The 18,005-nt window shown below is 38.2% G+C and overlaps 1 long non-coding RNA gene across 1 annotated transcript; it reads right to left on the bottom strand.

Annotated features, from left to right (window-relative positions):
- Nucleotides 1–2,223: 2,223 nt before the first annotated feature.
- On the bottom strand, nucleotides 2,224–11,902 carry LOC142443397 (uncharacterized). Its single transcript, XR_012783512.1, has 4 exons — nucleotides 11,788–11,902; nucleotides 11,432–11,493; nucleotides 5,782–5,854; nucleotides 2,224–3,471 (listed from the first exon to the last, which is right to left on the bottom strand). It is a non-coding gene; the product is annotated as an uncharacterized LOC142443397 (long non-coding RNA).
- Between the last annotated feature and the right edge of the window lie 6,103 nt (nucleotides 11,903–18,005).

The following is an 18,005-nucleotide window of genomic DNA, read 5'->3' as shown; positions in this document are numbered from 1 at the left end:
CAAATCATGACCGTGAGAAAGTGGATGTCAAATATGTGTATAAATATGAACAGCAACCTCATTCTACAGTTAAGGACAGATGACATAGCTATTGGTTTTAAATCACATCCAAATATTAATGAACACAGACCTAATCATCCCCACATAAAACCACTGCTGTCCAGGCAATGGTGACTCGCTGTAAGAGGACAGCAAAGGGGTAAATCTTTCAGGGCACCATTAGCCTGCTCTTTCCCCCTTGGTGCAGTCATGGATTCTGAACGGCCAAACTTACAGTTGGCAGCCTCAAGCTATCCCAACTGCCACCACGGCTCTTTAGGCCAACTTGTAGGACTAGTGAAATCAAGGCCCTGGAATCTACATCAAGTAAGACAAATTGGATGCAATCAATCAACAATCTGTGCAGAACAGTAGAAATAAAATGGACTATCCCTGTTTCACTATAGACTGTCAAGGCACTTCTTTAAAGTCCTAATACATGTAAATTATTTATTCACTCTTGTTACTGGTGTATGTTACTGAGTAGATTGCAGCTCATAATAACCATACTGGTAGATGAGGGAAGGGTTTCCAAGACTGTACTTGTCTTGGTTGCAAAGGACCACATGTTTCCTCTGCGGAGACACGATTATTTCCAATGGCTCTCCTGCGAAAAACAGCCAAGCTCTTTCAACCATGGTGCAACCAGGCTCCTTTACTCATTAAATAGAATAACATGGGTATTATTAGGTAATAAAATACACGGTCATGCTTGGCAGAGGAACTATATAGCAAAGTTTCAATGATTTCCATTAATATGGTAATAGCACTTTGAATTCTCTTTTACTTTTCAGATGGTGTTAATTTAGTCACACTGGAATGTAGTCATACTTACAATTCTAAATTCAGACCTAAATAGTTAAGCAGTCACATTGTGTTTGAATATGCCATCTCTAACCCTCCACCTAAGGTGTGCCTCTTGTCCCAAAGTTCTCCAAGTAACCCACCATTTACTGTCTGCTGTCAAGTGTGAATACACTTTCTACTAGCCTACAAGAAGAACGCCTCCTCCAAATACTCCTAGCCGTTGCTTTGCTGCTTTGTTTGGACGAAGAAAGCAAATACCGTGTAAAAGAATGGATGGGTGGCAGGTTGGATCAAGGGAGTCAATCCATAGCAAGTTTTGCACAAAATGGTTTGGGAGCGTCATGTGTAGACTGAAGCCAAGAGAGGGACTCAGATTGTATTCACTATGCTTGTTACCTTCTCTGCTCCCTCAATTTTCTGATGGCTCTGCTTTACTCTGGTCATCGACAGGATCATCCCGAGTTACAAACTTGGCTCCACTTTTGTCCTTTACTTTTCGTGCTAAGGTTATCCTTCCACAATTTGCAGATGTTGAATGACTTGTGGTCTGTGCTGGTGGTTTCGATGGAGGCTCATCATCAATGTTAGATTTCATAGAAAGTTTTTGGCTCACACAGGCAGAATGCAAATCTGAAAACTCTGAAAACCAAACATTCACTTATGAGAGGTAAATAATAACATAAATTTGAACAGCTTAGATAAATACACAAATTCTTGTTTCAGTGAAGCGGTCACAAGTCTTCCTCTCCCTTACAGTCAGTCAGTCCTCCATGACAGCTCCCTGCACTTGGCATGTGGTCTGCTTGCTCTACTGAGGCCCTGTATTTGCGCTAGATCAGAACAGACTTAACAGCAACCAACAACACAGGTGCTCTTGATCTATTTAAGCTTAGTAGAAGTTGTCTTTCCTTTTGTCTATACATTATTTTGTTTGATGTCCCTGGGTTCACACAGAACTTTCAATTATTTAGTTTACATTCCATGAAACTTATCTATTAATGCTGCAAAGATTCACACTCTTTCTTCTTAGGAACAAAATTTATGCGTACATATTTAAGGTTGAGTATGCATGAAAGTATATCGTGTATGCTCTAGGACATGACTTTTTAAAGCCATCAATCAACATGCTATTTTAATGAAAGTATTTTATTATATTTGTAAGACTTTTCTTAAATACACAATCTTCAAATTCATTTCTTAAGCTTTGGATTAGCATCATGAATATGTATGAGGTACCATTTAAATATAGGGGAAGTACAAGTTGACACTAGAGATAAAGAATAATATTGTGCTCAGGAATAAGCCATTAATATAGAGAATATTTTTTTCATTTATTGAAAATTTTATAAGTGAAAGAAAAACAACAACAACAAAACAAGAATTGTAACAGTAAAGCTTTAAAGGATAGTTCCAAGTGGACAATATTCATTTTACCCCAAAGGAGGCTGTCTAGGTTTTAAAACCCAAATCTATTCTCTTCCAGGGCACTGCACTGATAGAAACCCGTGTGTCACAGCAGAACTTGCTCCGGGGGTTAAAGGCTGCAACATGACCGAAGTCCATCAGCAGGCCCTCTATGGCATCATATGGACAGGAGCCACCAACCTCTCAGTTAGGGAGCAAAAATGGTTGTGCCACCCTTGGAACAACGAGAAAGGATGTACATCTTAGAGGGTAACCTGGTGGTTCTAAAGTATGAGCTGAGAAACTCGGGATTCCCAAGATGTGCATCAGTAAGCCCAAGGGAGACACACGATTCTCATACCAATCCAAAATGTCATTAGACATTTTTACTTTGTCTCTTATAAGTACCCCAGGAAGGTTTTCAGCCACCATGTGATGTTTGATGGTGTCATACTCTAGGAATCAATGACATTTCTGAGTAGGTTCGCTTGCATTTAAACTTTCTCAGCTCCAGTACTACCATAGCAGTAGGGACAACCGGCTTCAACAAAAGTTTCTCGATAAGTCTAAATAATAGTGAAGAGCATAAAGGATATTCTAAGGCTGATCCTACGGCTGAAGAGTAGAATGAATTCTTTCATAGTTTGTGTCTCTCAAAGAGCGACTAAGAAAGATGAACAAGTTTCCCCGCATTTTCAATCCATGTACAATACAGCACACAGGTCTGCTGAGGTAGACATGTGGTTGACTTCTGATCATCACCATGAGAATATTGAAATGAAATCAAGTTAAAACACACACACAAACAAGTAAGGCTTTGCTCCTGGAGAAGATCAAAGTCCAGTGAACATTTGAAAGCATCAAGAAAAATTCTCAGCGTTCCATTGTTAACATCTGTGCATTTATAAGACATTAGGATACTCCAAACTAAGCAATTTAGGGGTACAAGTCGACAAATGGAAAAATGAGTTCAATCTTACTATGGTAAAATCTTTTCTCAAACTTCTAGATCTTTTTTCAAACAAGAATAACAACATTGATATGTGCATGGCTTATGTCAACTTTTCAACTGCATTTGCAAAAGTGACATAAATCAGAAACCAGGATCCTGTGAACATGTCAAAGAGCTTCATATCCGTGTTCGTAAGTGAAATGTGTATCGTGCACCGCACCTGACCGGGATGTGTCCACATCCTGGAGTACTAAGTCATTAGCAGGAGTCTGAATGGGAATGAAAACAAGAGGAGTAACAGTTAAGGCACATTTCATACAATCTGGGGTTACTAATTAAAGGAAAGACTCACAAGTTTTATTTTAAAGTTATGACCATCAAATGTAGTTTATTCACAGGAGAATCTACAGGGCAAATTGGACACAATCAATTGCATGCAATATGACAAAAACTAATCACACACATTTATGAGGAATGATTATCAAGCAGGATTCTCATCCTCCTGTACAGCGTACATGCTTTGTATTGGTTGCTTGTTGCTTTGCTTCCAAAGGCAACATGAAAGAAATATGAATCCATCTTAAAATACTGAACTATAGGAATATAGGATTAACAAAGAATGCAATGAAGCTTTCAAACATGAGATGATTATTCTAATCACTGCAACTGAAATTAAAGTGTCCATTAGTAATGTTGACATACTGATTGAGTGGAGGAAACTGGATCTTTCATCAAAGGAACAAATCACGACCCTGATAAAAATTAATCAAAGCTCAAGGCCGTATGTAGAAATGTAGCTCCAATTATGATGCAACAAAATCATTTGTATCATAATCCTACAAATATTTATCACCTTCTTCAATTTGTCCTGTAATTTAATAAGTACCCAGTTGTGTTGACAGCTGCCTTGAATGTATATTTCAGTTCTCATCCAAGTCATAACATATTCTAAATTGATTTCTTGGAGAGCTACTTATAGAATAAGACTTCATAAAAATATTCATTATTTACCACAATATAGGAGGGATACATTTCTTCTATCCTATCATTTAGCCATCATAGTTTTATGATCCACTCATGACAGAAACTTTTTCAAATGCAGGGAAGGAATAATGGACAATACAGTTTCAATGTGAAATATGTTGTTAAAGAGGGGGTAGGGTTAATTACAGAATATTGAGGATTTAAATAAACTTGATGTTTAAAAACCAGTCTAAAAAAAAAGCCAGTCTAGTCTATACTGACAATAGAAATTTTAGTATTCAAGAAAACATTTCAATTATTTTTCCAAATTACCCATGATTAGTTCCTCAATTATTTGGGTATGTTACCTCCCTCTACTATCTAAAATGATTTCCATGTAAAATCTAGATAAAACAATGCCTTTCCTCAATAAGTCAGATTTAAACCATTATCCCAAGATCCTTCTTCCAGACAGCTCCAGGGACATCTAACACCCATGCTAATCAGAGAAGGGATCTGAGGACCAGCAACTTTGGCATCACCTGGTAGCTTGTTCGAAATAAAGAAGTCCAGGCTTCGTGAGTCAGAGTCTGAGTATGATTGTATTATGTCAGCTTCCACATTCCTTCAGCTCAACTCTTCCTTCTGGAATCTAACCTTGAGCCTCCTCCCTATTGCATCTCGTGAACTAATTGTGTATTAAAAGTCATAATGTTTATTAATGATACATGAATCAGACTTTACCTCCTGCCTTTCACTCAAACAAGACACTGCTTTTTATTTTTCCCAGTGCCCTTCTTCAGGCATATGTGATGCTGTCCTATGAAACAGAAACTTTTAAAATATATATATATCCCTGACCACACACACTTTGACTCGTCCACTGTAGATGAAACAGCTCTGTATGATCTGGACAGGAACCCTGGGGGCGTGCTGGTTATGACTTGGACAGCTATGTGCAAAGTGGGCAGTTCAAATCCACCAACTTCTCCACAGGAGACGGATGGGGCTTTTCTACTCCAGTATAGACTTAGTCTCTGAGATTCACAGGGGCCAGTCATTTCTACAGCATGATATAGGGTCCTTATGAGCTAACATCTACTCAATGGCAGTGAGATTGGAGTATTTGGGGGCACGTTTAAAGGCTTCATTCCTTCATGAATTCCCTATGTGGGAGCTAGTCGGTGGAAAACTATACCTCAAGTTGTCGACAATTAGAATTGAAATCTCCTTCCATATTCTTCACCCCTTTTCTAATATCCCATGCTTCCTTCTTCTAAAGAAGTATTTGTTATTATCACCTGCTTCTGAGTGCCCCTGGTTTCTTTTCCCATTGTTTACTCATCGTACTCTGTCCTTCCATTCTTCTTCTCCTCCTCTTGACCCCTTTGTTCTTCCTTAACTTACTGACTTTCCATAATTTGGAATTGAAAGTAATAATTTTGTTTCTCTGGTGACGCTTTTCAATTAATCTGTTACTGACACCTTCTCTAAACATCTATCAGGTATCTCCATCATACTTCTTTTTCTCCATTGTACATTTTCTTTCGGCTATCAGAATTTATCAGTACTCATGTCTAAAAAAATATCTCAAATGATTTTTGATACAGCTTTACCTGGTCTTTCTGATATATCTGGGGCTGCAACTAAATCATCAGCATTCTTCTGTGGAGACCTCTTGAGTACACTCTGTTAACATTAATGCCAATAATCAGTTTTACAAGATTACTTATCCTTTGCTGACAGCACCTATTTTAAAAGTAGTTACACTTAAAACTTAGGGAAGCATGAATTGAAAAGCTAAACATTTCAATGATGCATCTCATCTTTGTTTTCCAAATCATGTCTACATTTTATCTTTATTTAGGCATTAATTCTGTAAGCTGAGGATGAAAGTTCAGGGGAAATGTATTTATATAAAAATACTGATTTATGGTAACTCTTTCTATAAACAAGCATCTTCAAGTAGCTAATTGTAGTCTGAATTTCCCCCTTTAAAAAAAGAGCACTTAGGAAAAGTAGGTATCTAAACAAATGCTGTAATAAATATACTTGCTTGATATGGATTTCACTGAAGACAAAGTACTTATACATGACAGTATTTTTAAAAAGTAAAATGCCTGACAAGACACCATAGGGCACAGTATTGTCATGCTGACCATAAACAGGAGATCTTCCATGTTCTTTGATGTAGGCAAACATGGGCTTTAGGAATGTAATTTTTTACCATAAAATACAATGATCTTCAGTAAGAATTTTTACCCTTTAGGTTATATTTAAATACTACCAAGCAAGTACTCTAGTACAACGCATTTTTTTCAACTTAAGGAGCATATGGGGGGGAAAAGCACTGAAAGTTTTCATAAAAGGAGAGTAATTTGGAAAATAAGCACTGAAAATGTGTCAGACACTGCTTATGCACATCTTCCTTTCTCCACAAAGCGGGAAGAATGATGATGAGGGTGACACGCATACTTCCCACTTCGGAATCTCCCCAAATGTGAAGAGTAACATGGTGAACAAGGTAGGCAGGATCCGTTGTTCTCATAGGCAGAACCCTCACCGGACGCACTCCTTCCCACCCTAGACATTAGGGAGCTTCAATGTTACACTCTACCTGCCTAAAACCCACCCCCACTGCCATCCCCAGCCACCCCAGAATAATGACTCTCGCAATATTCTGTAACCTCACAGTCTTTGTTTCCTTTGTATGAAGACTTAAAATGACCTGGAAATTTTTGTTGGATTGTTTTTCTGTTCCACCTACTGAAGCATAAGCTCTTGCCTGAATATTCAGTATCTCCCTGCCATGCACATAGTTGATTTTTAATAACAGATATGTATTTCCAGTTCAAACATTTAAAATCTCATCGGCAAAGTTTCAAGTGACAAGTCACCGCACCAAATTTTGTTTTCTCTTTCTTATTCTAAGTGCAGAATTCACATGCCTATGAGGCAATTGAAAATACCATGGCTGGCCGCTGGCTTCTTATTCCTCAAGGTCCCATCCTCATTGTTCAATATGCTAAAGACCTGGAACTGCTAGAAGATGGACCTAAGGCGATGCGTCTTTGCATCTCTTGACTGCTGCTTCCATGAGCATTGACTGTGGATCCAAGCAACACAATATCCTTGACCACACTTCAACCTCTCCTCCGTTTCTCATGTTGGCTATTGGTCCAGGTGTGATGATTTCCGTTTTCCCCTCCTGACCTCACCCTGGTTACAACCCCCTCTCAACAAGCCCCCTCATTCCTTCTTCATTTCTCCTTGCTTTCTGACCCCGGGGACCCTCCTGTGGAAGTCAGATAGCTTGGCCTTGTGCGGAATCTCCATCTCTCTACCTGCTCTCCTCGTCAACTCTCCTTCCCCCCGCTCCCTGTAAGATTTCAGTTCTTATCAGAGGAAGGTTTCCACAACTGCCAGGAAGCCTAGGAGCAAGTCTCTGTGTCTCCCTCTCCCCTACATGGTGAACTACTTGTACATGGGGCACACCTCTGCCTGACCGCCCCTGCTTTAAATCCCCTCTCACCTCCAACCACCAGTCTCCCTGTTCTCTACTCCTGGGAAACTATGCATGGAAATAGGGTCCTGTGGTGTGGTGAGGAACTGCCATATGTCTCCCCTCTGATGGAGGCAACCGTGTCTGTCCTTAGAGGAACATAATCCCTCCACTAACGATAAGCTCCCTGAGAGCCGGAAAGCTGAATAAGCCCAAACAGGGACCCTTTCTTATAGACACAATAATATCAGTCGGCTTCCCTCTCCCTATAGGATATGGTGCATATTTTATGTATTTTCCAATACATAAAAATATGTATTTATTATGATGGAAGACCTGTAACTGACACTATCTGTGATTGTGCCTGGCAATATGCACCTAATCAGTCCCACTGCTCTGAGTGCGACCAGTACACTCTCTAGAGACCCAGGTCTTGTGCCATAGAACACCAGGACAATGAATTCTGGATTTTCAAAGTACACAATATGCTCCAAAAGCCACACCAGCGGGGTCTATATAAAAGCCCCACTAGGTGTACTAGCCTTGACCTCAAATATACCTATAGACTGAGGCCTTAAGACTGAAATCACATGGTGTGTGAGGACATGGAAAATGGCTATACCAAGAGTATTGAATTGTCAGTAGGTGGACATGCATTTACTTACATCTTCAAAGCTGTATTAAGATGTGTACAGATTCCTTTCTATGGAGATGGCACCGAAGGCAAACAAGGAAGTTCTTTATTCTCCCCAAACGAAAGCCAAAGCAAAGGCTTTAAAGCCCAAGACAGCTGTGCTGTAAGGCATCCACTGCCACACACACACACAAAAACAAGAATATCCAGAAGTCCCCCAATTTCAGGGCCCCAAGTCTCTGAGACTAAGAAGGCAGCCCAAATACCCTGGGGAGAGTGCCTCCAACAGAAACAAGCCGGACCACATGCCTTCAATACATAAAAATACATAAAAAAGATGAAAGATCTGTGACTGACACGGTCAGTGAATATTATTGTAACTTTGTCCTGATCCCCAATTCCCATTGTTTACAAAGAGTCCTCAGTCCCAGAATGCTACCTTATATAAGTGAATAATCCAGGTACTGTAATAGTCGTTAGCCTACACTTGTTCAAACTCCTTCTCTCAGTACTCTTTTAATCATTAGTACCATGGCCTAATAAAAGATAAGCCAAAAACTCTAATGACTATAGATGCCAAGATCTCCAGTGCAATACTAGTCAACAGAATTACCCAAAAAAAACAACCAAAAAACTTAGGCAACAAGATCAAGTGCAATTGCTACTGAATGTGCAAGGATGAGTTAACAGTAGGAAAAACAATCAATTCAAGTGATCACATAAGCAAAATAAAGAAGAAGAGCCAAATGGTTATATCAATCTAGGCAGAAAAGGCATTTGGGAAAATACGGCATCTCTTCCCAATTACAGCACTCAACAAAGTAAGTGTAGAAGGGAAGTCCCTCAACCTAATAAACACCTTATATGCAAAAGTGGTCGCTTGCAATTCACTGAATAGAGAGACATTGAAATGGCTTCTTTTTTCTTTGAACTAGTACTAGGCAAGGTAGCCCTTTATCAAGAAGCTTATTTAATATAGTTTTGGGTATTTCCGTGAGATTCAAAAACATAAAAAAGAGGAATGTGTCCTCATTGCATAGAAGAAATAAGAATGGCTTGTCTGCAGATGACATGTAATGCTATATATAGAACATACCAAAGATTTGAACAAACCATTGCTCAAACTAATTGAAAATTTGGCAGCATAGCAGGCATTGAGATCAACGTGCAGAAATCACTCAGTCTTCTATTTTAAGGATGATATTTCAAAAAATGATATTCAAAGAGCATTGTCATTTACAATAACTACACAAAAATATTTTTAGGAGTAAATACTAGAGAAACAATAGGTGTATACAAATGAAATTCCAAATTACTCTTTAAGAAATGAAAAAAAGAATTTACCCCAATGGAATATGTTACCATGACCCAAGATATGCACATCAAATATAGCAAAAATGTTATTATTTCAAAAATTACTTTACAAATCCAAATCAATTCTGATCCTAACTCCACCATAATTTTTCAGAGAAATTGGAAAACAAATTGCCAACATCTATGGAAAGGAAAGAAACCCAGAATAAGTAAAACACATTAAAACATTAAAACAAAGTCTGAGGCCTCTCTCTCTCAGACCTGAAAACCTATGTAGCCATCACAATCGCAACAGTAATCACAACTCGTTCAATGACAGATATGAAGAACGATGGATTAGAATTGAAAACCCAGATATAAACCAGTTAACTAAAGGCATCTAAATTTTAATCAAGAAATAAAACACACTAAATGGGCTCAAGACAGTCTTTTCAACAAATGGTGAGGCAAAAACTGGATTTTCACCTGCAAAACAATGAAACAAGACTCCTATGTCACACCATGCGCAAAAACAACCTCAAGAGGGACCAAAGACCTAAATATAAATTACACAATTATGAATAGCATCAATGAAAACAAGGAACAAACTTTGTGACTCTGATACTAGTCATAAAGACACAACCAAACAAAATTTAAAATATCTACACTCACTATAGAAGACACAACAAAGAACCGGAACCTACTCAAAAGACCCCATTCAAGCACAACAACGACTTCATCAAAAGGGTCACTGAGACCACACAGACTGGGAAAAATATTAAGTTATAAAAGCTCATATGAAGGATTAATGTCCAAAATCTGTAGAGGACCCCAACCTGTATTGGGTCCTAAAGTTTTCCCTGTTTTCACTGATGCTCTTAACAAGAAAAATACAAATAAAACACTTAAAAAGCAAGCACAAACACAAATAGACAACGTCCCAAGGATAAATACCGCCCCCCCACAAATGTATGAAGAAATCTTCATGATCAATAGCAACCAGAAAAATACACATTCAAACAAGAATGAGGTATCACTTCACAATGACACTTTTTGCAAAATTCAAAATAAGAAATGCCCCAATAGCGGGGATGATAAGAATGCTTTTAAGATGCTGGTGAGAATGTAGAATTGTACAGCGGCACTTCTTAAAACAAACACACATCGAAGAACCTCATGATCCAGCAGTCTGTCTCCTGGGAATATAACCAAAAGAAATAACACAAACTGACATATGTACAGATATGTTTATTGCAGCAGTTTTTGCAATAGCGAAACCATGGAAACAGCCCCAAACCCCAAACTCTAGAGGCATGTATCAGCGAGCTATGGAACATTCACACTACAGAATTTTATGCATTGGAAAAAGACAATGACAACTCTCTTAAACACTGTAAGACATGGAGAAAACTGGAGAACATTTTGCTTAGCAAACTGCATCTTACAAAGATACTTATGTCATCCTTGTTATAAGGAAAAGCCAGAAGCAATGTGGTTTACACAAGATGATGACGCCCAGGGATTGGGGTAGGAACAGGGAGAGGGGAGGGTTGAGGTGGGGACAACAATGACAGCAACAATACAAGGGAGTGTTTAGCAAGATAAAAATTAAAATGACTTTATAAAAATAAAAACATCCTCCACACTCCTTTCCCCTGAAATCTAAATATTAGTCTAAGTGGCTAAGAAACAGAGAAAAGTAAAATGGTCTTGAAGGATTTAGTGGCATACAAGTTCACTGCAAACATAATCAAATCAAATAAACGCATCCTCTTTAGCCTATTAACATCCCCGTACACTTAGAGTAAAATTACAAAAAAGTTTAAAGAGATAGTACCTCAGAAATCCAATATGTTTTTCTTTGATGCTCTTCTTGTGATCTTAATCTTGACCTCACCTCTGTAAAACATAGTTACAGAGGCATGAATAAGAACATATACCACTGCGCATCGGAAACGGAAATACAAGTCTATCTCCACTCAGGAAAGTGTCAATCAAGTATAAGGGTTGAAGCGTTGTAGGACAAAGTTGCTGGAAGCAGTAATTGAGAGACTTAGGAAAAGAACTAGCTAATGAATAATATTTAAATGGCATAGATATTTTTGAATCAACTGATTCTCACTTGAGTACATATTAGTAGCATTTAAGCCTAAAATAATTTTCAGGCAGGCACTGACTTACGGCTTGTATTACCTTCTTGTTTTTCATCCACAGCAGTCACTGGGTGTCTTCTTTGCACTGTTGCAGGAACCTTCGAAACAGTAAGTCTGCCTTTGTTTTCTTTTGGTTCTAGCTGTGTTTCTTCTTCCTAGAATGGAAAGAAAGAAAGTCAACTTTGCAAGTAATATATTCACTCCCTCACTCCCTCCCTCAAGCAATCCATCAAGCAGCCACAAGCTGTACCATATACATTCGACACTTTTCCCCTTTGGCTCTTTCTCTTAGTGAGGGAAGCAAAAACCTCAGCCCTGGTCAGGACTGGGACTCATAGCAAGGCTTATAGGACTGAGGAGAACTGTTCTCGGGGTTTCTGAGCCTGTAAGTCTTCAGGGGGGTAGAGTGCCTCATCTTTCTCCTGAGGATTAGATAGTGGTATGGATCATCCACCGATCCTTTGGGTAGCAATCCAATATTTAATGCATTGAGCCATTACTCACTCACTCACTCACTCACTCACTCACTCACTCACTCACTCACTCACTCACTGCTCCGGAGTTAACTCTGACTCAGAGTAACTCCCTGTGGGTTTCTCAGACTGTCACTGTAACTGGGAGCTGCAGCTGGCTGTGGACTGCAGACCATGCAGTTCACAACCCAGAGCACAACCAACAGGCCTCCATCATGGAACCATCAGAGCTTCTTAATAAAGGACAATTCCAAGACCAAACTCTGCCAGCGAGTCAATACTATGGGACAGGGTAGAATTCCTCCTTTGCATTGCAGATAATGTAACTCTTTACTGGAGTAGTGAGCCCAGTCTTTTTCCTAAGTAGGAGTAAAGATACATCAAAGAGTAATAATAGCTAGAAAAGTATTTACTTAATCTTTCTCCTAAATTCCCTGGTGACTCAGGTTTGATATGTCCTAATCTGAACACATTTCCTCATTTTTCTAATTTATGTTTAGTACAATGTAATTCCTCTGCTAAAAATTATGAGGGCCTATATGAATGCAAACGGGGGCTTTAGAGAGACCCAAAGCACATCTGTAGACAACTGGATATCCCCCCTCCCATCACACACACACACACACACACACACACACACACGCACACACACACACACGAAGGATTATAAGGAAGGGATGATTCAACCAAGGTGCACTTTAGCACCAACAAAACACATCATTCCTCTAGTTCCTGAATGTTTCCTCCCTCAACCCATCCACCCTACTAACATAACCCAGTTATACCTTTTGATTCTGGCTAGATCAGAGAACACTCATTGATAGAGCTAAGAGCGCCCCACACATGGGATTCGGGGAAGATAAAGCCCCCGGGAACAGTAGTGGGAGTAGCAATATCATGAGGGGAGGGGGATGGTCAGGGTGGGGGAAAAGGGGAAAAAGGGGAACACGCCATAAGGTTGAATATATAGCTCCCCATAATGTGGGCGGTTGAATAACAGAAATGTGGGTGGGTGGGTGGAGGGAGACAAGGAACAGTTGTAAGATACACAATAATAAAAAGAATATATAATTGATCAAAGATTCAAAAGGTTGGGATGGTTGGTGGAGGTGGGGAAAACGAGGAGCTTATATCAAGGGCTCAAGTAGAAAATATTTTGGAAATGATGATGGCAACTTATATACAAATATTCTTGATACAATCAATTTATGGAATGTTACAAGTGCTGTAAGAGCCCCCAATAAAATGATTAAAAATATTATCAGGGAAACTTCCTGTAACAGGAAGTTGAAAGTTTACCCCTAATAAATGTGTGCCAATTTCACCACATTTCCTCTCTCTCCACTTCTCTTGCCATGCTATTCTTTCATACCTCACCCCTTTACTCAGGCTAGGGTGTCCTTTACACACACTTTGTTCATCTTTCCCGACCAGCCACATGACGATAGCATTTATTAGATGTCACAAGGAGAACTTTTGATTCCTGCATGCCCTTACAGTAATATCATTCACTAATTCGACAAATTACAGTTAAAGTAGCTGTTCTCTGTCAACCTTACTATTGATTTTGTAAGACTGGACAGATTCTACTCATCTCTGTCATCTTGTTTCTTATTGAATTAATTCATCTTGTTTTTTCTACAATTAATTCAATTATTCAATCCCTTTTTCATTTTTCCTCACTCTCTTCATCTTAATCTTCTTAAATGAAATTTCCACTTGAAATTCTAGTCCTATTAAAATGCATCTTTATATCTTTGCCCGGTTGGTGTTGCTATCTAATTGTTTTCCTCCCATCATGGCATACCAAAAATTGTTCAGCACCACCAACTTTGTCTAAATCTCAATCTTATATAGTTCCCTAGATAATTTTGCTAGTCTTTGCCCTCGTTTAGTTTGATTGTATTCAGGACACCTCTTTTTATCTCCGTCCCTCATCATCCTCATTCTGATGAACAGTGGGATGGAGGGTAAGTGGAAGAGCCTAGGGAAAAGGCAAAACCCAAATAAACAACTGACATTTACTTTGAGTGCATGTGAAGCGGTTAACCTGAGAGCAGGATCAGATGAAAGAATGGCTGAATTAAAAGACCCTTTGACTTTCATTTGTCCCTTTGGAAGAGTTTTAGACACATTTTCACGGTCACTGTTAGAACTATTGTTTGTGGGTGATAGGATGTGAATGCTTCTTGATTTTAAGTGATCCTTTAGGAAGAGATTTACACATGTCTTCATCAACATGACTATAATGATTGTTCTTGGCATGATAGAACTCACCTTGACTTTAATTGTTCCCCTAAGAGTTTCAGACACTCCTTTATCATGACTATCAGAACCATCATTTGTAGGATGATAAGGACCCACTTTGATTGTAATTCTTCCCTTAGGAATGGCTTCAGACCCATGTTCCCCTTCACTACTACAATGACTATCTTCAGTATTCCTCTCTCTTAGTGATATAACATTGGTAGTTTCAACATCTGCAAAATAAAAGAATGCATGACGATGTCTATATTTTCAAGTTCATGAATAATGCAAGGTTAGGAAGTGTTCAAATAACTTACCTTGCTTCTTCGATTGCTGAAATTCCTGGAGCAATTTAACTAAGTTGGGCTTAGGGGGACCCTAAGGGAAAAGAAAATTAATACCAAGTATTAAAATAGATCAATTGTTTCTCATAATATATGATCTAACACAGAGAGCTTAAGATTTGGGTCCTGCAGACATGGATTCCAATCACAGTCTTCTTGTCTACTGAGAAACATCATAAACATCCCCAAAATGTGACTCACCTTGCTTCTCGATTCTGTTCCATGGCCTCATTGTACCAGTACCAGGGTTTCTTTGTATTATGTGGCTGCTGTAACAGGTTTTAAAATCATGAGGTGAGAGGTCTCCTACTTTGTTCTTCTTCTTTTAAATCATTTTATCAGGGCTCCTACAACTCTTAACACAATACTCTATTCTTCTTAAGTAGTTGTTGTTTATATACTGTGTCTCTTTGTTCTCCAGGTTAACCCCCCCCTCCCAATTTCTTTAAATAATTAGCTTGAAATCTGGATTGGTGGCTTAGTGGTTATGTGTAGAGCTGCTAACCTCAAGATCAGCATTTCAAAACTACTAGCTGCTCCATGGGAGCAATACATGGCAGTTCCAAACGACCAGTTGTTCCAAGAGAGAAAGACCTGGCTTTCTATTCCCTTAAAGACTTACCGTCTCAGAACCCACCTAGGTTTGTCCAATAGGTTTGCTATGAGCCAGAATCTATCCCCATCCAGTGAGTTTGGTTGGGGTTTGTTTTTTGGGGAAGTATTGACATTTCACAATAGTCAGCCTTCCTATCCATGAACAGGGAACATTCTTCCACTTATGTGGTTTCTATATATATATATATATATATATATATATATATATATATATATATATATATATATATATATATATATATACTAGGGTGGGTGTCCTTTGGTCACTCAAAATAGCGTTTTCTAGTTTACTTTGCATAGATCTTTTGTTTCTCTGGTTATGTGGTTATTATAAATTTTTATTCTCTGGTTATGATTTCTTGATTTACTTTTCAGAGCTCTCTAGGTTAGTGTATAGGAATCTGCATGATTTCTGTATGCTGACCTTGCGCTCTGCTCCATTGTCAAATCTTTCAATTGTTTCAATCAATCTTTCAGACAAGTCTTTGGGGGATTTCTACTTATGGAATGGCGTTATCTACAAACACAGTTTACTGTTTTGCCAGTTTGGTAGCTATTGACCACCTTTTATTATGTAATAGCTCTGGTTAAGTCTTCCAGCACAATATGAATTGTAGTGTTTACTAGTTGCAACACAATATTGAATCAGAGGGAAATACTCTGTTTCTTCCCTTTGAATGAGATGTTGGCCTTTGGTTTTGCAAATATGTTCATTATTACATTGAGAAATTTCCTGTCGATTCCCATTGTACTGTTTTTTTTAAAAATCAGGAATTGGCATCAGATTGATCAAAGCCTGTATTGTATCGATTAGGTCTTGTAGTTCTTTTTATCCTCCTTTTATTGTTTATACAGTGGATTACATTGACTTTTTCTCTTGGTGATCCATATGTGTGTACCTGGCATGAGTCCCACCTGATCATGATGTTTGTTGGACTGTTTGTTTTTTTATGTTGAATTCTGTTGGCCCACATTGTGTTGGCATGATTTGCATCTACGTTTATACAGAAGACTGTTCTGTAAATTTTTTGTGTGTGTCCTGCTAATGTCTTTGCCTGGTTTTCGTATCAGGGTTTTGTTCGTAGTATAATACGAGTTCAGGAGTTTGCCACCCCATTCTATATTGTGGCATAATTTGTGAAAATTTTCTATCAACTCGATTCTAAATGTGTGGTAGAATTCCCTGGTGAAGCTATCTGGCCTTGAATCTTTTTGGTTGGACCTTTTAAAATCTCCTGATCGATTGATTTCTTTGTTATGTGACTGTCCATGTTTTCTACCTCAGTCGGTCTTAATTTGGTTAGACCTTGTGCTTATAGAAAATTGTTCTTCTAAAAGTTCAAATTTGTTGAAGTACAGTCTTTTATAGTTTTGTGCTATTAGCTTTGTTTTTGAATCCTGTTGTGATGTCACTCCTTTCATTGATTGGTAGTTGTACTTTTACTTTTTCCTCTGTCAAATTTGCTAGTGGTTTGTCCATTTCATTGATCCTTCCAAAGAATCAATGTTTTGTTCTTTTCATTTTTTCTACTCTTCCCCTATCTTTTGAATTCACTTATTCAGCTCCAATTTTTAAAGTATTTCCTTCCAGTCAATGGATGTTTCCTTTTTCACTCTAGTTCTGAATGTTGAATGTGTTGGTTTAAAATGTACGTTTTTTGTTCTCTTCTTTTATGTACAAGTCATTACTGTAAAATGTCCTTCTGAGTACTGCTTTGCTAAGTCCCAAAGATTTTGGTATGCTGTATTACGTTCTCAATTGTTTCAAGACCTTTTTTTTATGTCAAACATTTTATTAAACATCCACTCCCCCTCAAAGCGGAGCCCTTTTTAACATTTTATTTTTTCATTCATTGTTATTTTTTATAATTACCAAACCACTTATATTCCCTTTTAACACATGAAAGTTCTCTTATCTATACCAATCATCTCCATTTTATTTTTAGGTTGTCAATTACAATTATGTAGCCCAGATCCCCCATCTCATTGTAAATTTATGATATGACCTTTTAAATTTAATTATTTATTTCAACAATTACACAGTACTTTTTAGACAGTGGCTGTGAATTTTCCATGTATTTGATTTTTATCCCTTGCTCTTTCTATGGTGGGGTTCTAATGTTTGAGTGTTGTGTTAAGAAAATGGGTTGTAATGTTTTTGAATTTATTAAGGCTTCCTTAGTGTCCTAACATATCATCTTTTGTAGAGGATATTCCATATGCTCTAAAAAATAATGTAGCCTGTGTTGCTGACAGGTGTTTTCCATATATACCTAAGCCATACAGTTTATTGATGGAGCTGGTTAGTTCTTCGCTACCTTTATTAAGTTCCTCGCCGATGATCTCTCTGGTCTTAAGGGTGGTTTGTTGACAGTTTCCTTCTATTATGATTGTAATGTCTTTTTGGATTAATGTATTGTGGGGGCCTCTCATTAGATGCATAGGTGTTTATTAGGGCTATGTCTTCCTGCTCTTGTCCTTTTCATCATTATGTAGTACCTTGCTTTGTCTTTCATAGTGGATTTTGCATAGAAGAAAGCTTTATCAGTGATTAATATTGCTACTCTTGCTTTGGGGGT

This window comes from Tenrec ecaudatus, chromosome 3 (assembly GCF_050624435.1).
Source record: "Tenrec ecaudatus isolate mTenEca1 chromosome 3, mTenEca1.hap1, whole genome shotgun sequence".
NCBI classification, from domain to species: Eukaryota; Metazoa; Chordata; class Mammalia; order Afrosoricida; family Tenrecidae; genus Tenrec; species Tenrec ecaudatus.
The sequence above is the reverse complement of the archived record's forward strand: the minus strand, read 5'-3'. Positions and strand labels throughout refer to the sequence as shown.